Source organism: Saccostrea cucullata, unplaced genomic scaffold (genome assembly GCF_032062105.1).
Source record: "Saccostrea cucullata isolate Sc308-1 unplaced genomic scaffold, CSIRO_AGI_Scuc_v1 ctg3584, whole genome shotgun sequence".
Taxonomy (NCBI): domain Eukaryota; kingdom Metazoa; phylum Mollusca; class Bivalvia; order Ostreida; family Ostreidae; genus Saccostrea; species Saccostrea cuccullata.
The window spans coordinates 48,208-52,990 of record NW_026932605.1 but is presented as its reverse complement, the minus strand read 5'-3'; the positions used below and the strand labels follow the sequence as shown (position 1 = coordinate 52,990).

Genomic DNA, 4,783 nt, shown 5'->3' with positions numbered 1-4,783 from the left:
TATGATGAATAATACAAAATAATGTTAATTTTTTCATTAAATTTATCAAACAATGTGTTCCGATTTCCCCCGCTGATTTTTTTCTAGGTGGGGGAATTCCGGACGCTGGTTTTATGGGTAGACAGACATTTCGGCCCATCGACACCTCGGCCTGTGACGGTTGACACCTATAGGCCTGGACGGGTCGACCCAAAATTATTGACACATCGGCCCATATTAAAGACCCAAGAAAAAGTTAGTCCAGTGTCTGAATTATTGTTTTTATTTAATTAATTACTCTTTCTGACGATTAAACAATTTTCTTCATAAAAATAAATTTGGGAAGGGGGAGGGCTCTATAATATCATTTCTATGCAAGTCCCTAACCGGCATCTCTCTCTCTCGTGAAAATGTGCAATATACATGCTAAGTAATGTAAAACAAGCATGCTTTGTCTAACAAAGTGGCATGTTGTTGGAATGTATTTTCTCACAATTTTTTTTTTCAAAGCACATATTGCTCTCCTGTCCGGATTTACCCCGCCTCTGTCCGGAATTACCCCATGTTGTCCGGACTTGCACTATTTCACCACCTGAATTCATTTTATTATCAATAAAAGATATTTAATTGTGTTTCATGATGATATTCATTGCATTTTGTTGCCAAAAAGTGTTTCCACACTTTACCACTTGAAATCAGAGTGTGTTGAGTGTTTATTTTCGTTTGCTGGGTGTTACATATTAAAACATGACAAAAGTGTCCAGAATTGGACGGATCTCCCCTAATATCAAATGAGAAATTCAGAATACATCAGCAATTGGAGTCAAAACTTGCTATCTTTACCAACTATGATATTAAGGAAGCTAGGGGGGGGGGTTTACAAATTAGTCATATTTAACTTATTCTATAGATATGCTATCTTCAGCTGTTAACTATCATTTGGCAAAGAAAACTTTCATACATTTTAGTTTCAAAATTTGATCATGCATTTTTGTATATATATTGAAATGAAGCTCTTCTTCTTCTAAAGGAGATCAATATAGTCTAAAAAATGACCATGACCACCAAGCCCTTTTTATTTAAATATATCATTTACATATCAATTCAAAATTATAAACATGCATATGTAAAAAAAAAATAATAAAATAATAAATAAATATATATAACAATTGTATCTCATTGAAACTTTACCTTCAAGTTTGTGTGTTTCTATGTTGGTTGACTAACTGTGTATTTCCAAAGGAAGAGCAGACAGTCTGAACTTCATAGAGAATGGATTATAGATGGTTAGGAACAATACATATCTTCCAGGTTGAGGACTGTATAGAAAATAAAACCATTTTGTTAATATGACAGAGTACTGTGTGAAACAATGCATGTTTAAAAATTGAACAAACATGTACAATGCCAAAAAAGTTCATGAAAATGTTTGTTTTTAATCTCAAAATAAATTGTTTTTAACATTAACTCCAGATGAGAAAAGTTCATCATGTTATCTTTAGATAATAAAAAAAAAGCACAATTACTGTATTGATATCACAAATAAAATGATTATCAAATTAATTATTTAGACACTAAAAGATTTTTTATTAACAGCAGATTCAATTTTGGTTTAATATCTGTCAGTACTGCATACAGAAAAATACATCTTTTTTTAGCATCATCACAGTACAACATGTAGTCCTTCATTTTTTGAAAAGCTCATTACTAACAAACAAAAGTGAAAATGAAAATATATGTATGCCATATATCACACACATTTAGAATCAAAACAAAAAGTAAATGACTTAGGATTAATCTTTTGTAAATTCCTCCTTTTCTCTAATTAGATTCCTAATTAATATCTTTTTGATCACCAATTAGTAAGTCTGAATTCCATGGCCATGGGTAACATACATAATGAATTATGAAATTATATCATCATTTATACAAAAGGACTTATTAATATTCTGAAGATCCCTTAATCATGTGTTAATATATTTTAGATTAAATAAGGGTGTGATTATATGAATGTAAGTTAGAGACAACAGATATCACATAAGTATTACACAGTAATTAAATGAACCATATAATCATGCTTAAATGCAAAGATGACCTTCATAGGAAATGTAAACAATCTAAAAAAACAAGACAAACTTACCAGAGATATGCAAATATATGCCCAATAAGTCTATCCATTAAATAATCCAGTGAAATAACATCTCAGCTGATCCTGAAAAATCATACAATTCAGTGATACACAATTAACCTCATTTTACAATGTAAGTAAAGCAATAATTTACAGACAAAAGGGACAGAAATGTAAAAGATACCATGTATTTTACCAAAATTTAGAGAATATTTTTCTGATTTAAATTCAATATCATGGAATGACCCATCATAGAAATATTAAATGCACTCTGAGTTACATGCAGGTTATACAAATGTAAATCACATGAAATGAGGATAAATACAGTATTGACATTCAAAACAGAACTTTACATAATTATGTAAAGATGACTTCATAGGAAATGTAAACAAAACAAAGACAAACTTACCAGAATTATCCAATTATATGCCCAATAAGTCTACCCATTAAATAATCCAGTGAAACAACATCTTAGCTGATCCTGAAAAAAAAAAACATACAATATTCAGTGATACTCAATTTAACCTCATTTTACAAAGGAAGTAAAGCAACAATTGACAGACAAACAGGACAGAAAAACATGTTTAAATGTAATGCAAAATAATATCTCTTATATATGGATACCTATACTCTAATCAATCATATTAAATGTCATTCGTAAAATGTATTTTTTTAAGACAGATTTATTTAGGATCGACTTTAAATGATAACATGAATAGCACGCCATACTTTAACCACATGTCAAAACATTCTCTCAAATTACACAGAAATGGATTATTTAGCATAGCTGACATTAAACATATAGGTGAGCGATAACATAATCACAATCATAAACAATGTGAAACAACTTTAAACGACCTACACTGTGGATTACAAGCCTTTTTCACTGGGGTAAGATCCTGCCGAAAATTCGCCATGGCCGTTCGAAACCCCGAACCCGACTGTATAAAAGATGAAGTCATACAATAACATAACACTGATGTAGTATTACATGATTTTTTATTTTATTTCTTAAAAACTATAAGAGGAGTTTACCAAAAAAAAAATTAATAAGAAAAAAAATTTAAAGTTATTTTTAAAAAGTTAAAAAAAAAATTATAAGTTTTTAAAAAAAAAGTTTAAAAAATTTAAAAAGAAATTCTAAGTTTTTTTAAAAAAGTGACCTGGTGTTATAACTTGACAGACATAACACACATGTTTTTTGTATTGTGTGTTATTTGTTATTGTCTTTCAGTAAAAAAAAATCAGTTCAAACCGGTTAGGCTGGCTAGACTAGGCTGTCTAGACTGTAAATGAAAAAGTGTGACGTCATAATCACATTGTATTTATACAGTGAATGACGTCACAATGCATAGGTAAGTTTATCGTACTTTTTGCACACGGCACTTTACAGATGATGCAAACAGGTATATAAGAAAACACAGGTAAAAGGTATATTTCTTTTGCACACAACCCCTAATGTTTTGCACACGGCACTTTATAGAGGATGCAAACAGGTATAAAAACGCAGGTAAAACGTATTGATTCTTGTTATAATCTGTCTTGTGTGTGTGTTATTTGTTATTGTTTTCAGTAAAAAGAAAATCCAGTTTGAACTGGTTTAGGCTAGGCTGAGCTTTAGACTGTGAATGAATGCGTGACGTCATAATCACATTCTTGAAATGTTTTGCACACGGCCCCAAAGTATTTTACCTGTGTCCATAAACAAAACGTAGTACCCACGTACCAATGTAAACACAATGTAAACACCCCGTATTTAGGGATAGGTTAGGGTTAGTTAGGGTTAGTTAGGGCTAGTTAGGGCTAAGGGGTTAGGGTTAGTTAGGGTTAGGGGGTTAGGGTTGGGTAAGGGCTAGGGGGGTTAGGGTTAGGGTTAGGTGGGTTAGGGTTAGTTAGGGTTAGTTAGGGTTAGGGTTAGGACTGCACTCAGTTGACCCACTTATCCCCTTAACCAATCAAATCACATGATTTTCTCTCAGCCAATCAGAATGCAGTACCTATCGGGGATCCTTATACTACTGCGGTTCTTTCCCATCTCTTTCTCTACAGATCTTCTCCATGTTTCTTTTGGTCTTCCTCTCTTTCTCTTGCCAGGTGGTGTCCATTTCAAAGCAACCCTTGGGATGGAAGTTGGGTGCATTCTACATACATGCCCTATCCACAGCCATTTTCTTCTCTTTATAACTTGAGATAGAGGGGTGGTGTTGGTCTTTTTGTATAGCTCCTCATTTGAGATGGTATTTGGCCAGAAGATGCGCAGTATTCTGCGAAGGCAGCGTGTCTGGAAGGTATCTAGCTTGTTTGAGATGGTTTTAGTAACTTTCCATGCTTCAGCACCATATAGGAGGACCCTAAGCACGTTGCTCTTGAAGATCCTTATTTTGGTGTTTGTGCTGATCTTTGCTGACCTCCAAACATTGGCCCGTATTCGACTGATGTACGAACGATGTTCACCAAGGTAGGAGCGATGTAATATACATCGGCTGATTATGCTGGAACATCGTTTAATGATCAGCAATGCATCGTTGGGCCTTTGTAAGTCTGGCTGGCAACCACGCCATTTAAATAATAAAACGCATTGGTTGCCCATCGTGTACCCATCGCTGGATATTGTGACTGATACTTTAAGGACTACTAGGCCGATGTGGACCGATGTTGGGGCATCGTTAACACCAC

At 33.4% G+C, this 4,783-nt stretch overlaps 1 long non-coding RNA gene across 1 annotated transcript; it reads right to left on the bottom strand.

The window, feature by feature from the left end:
* Positions 1 to 1,133: 1,133 nt before the first annotated feature.
* LOC134235582 (uncharacterized) lies at positions 1,134 to 2,591 on the bottom strand. Its single transcript, XR_009985441.1, has 3 exons — positions 2,517 to 2,591; positions 2,120 to 2,191; positions 1,134 to 1,298 (listed from the first exon to the last, which is right to left on the bottom strand). It is a non-coding gene; the product is annotated as an uncharacterized LOC134235582 (long non-coding RNA).
* Between the last annotated feature and the right edge of the window lie 2,192 nt (positions 2,592 to 4,783).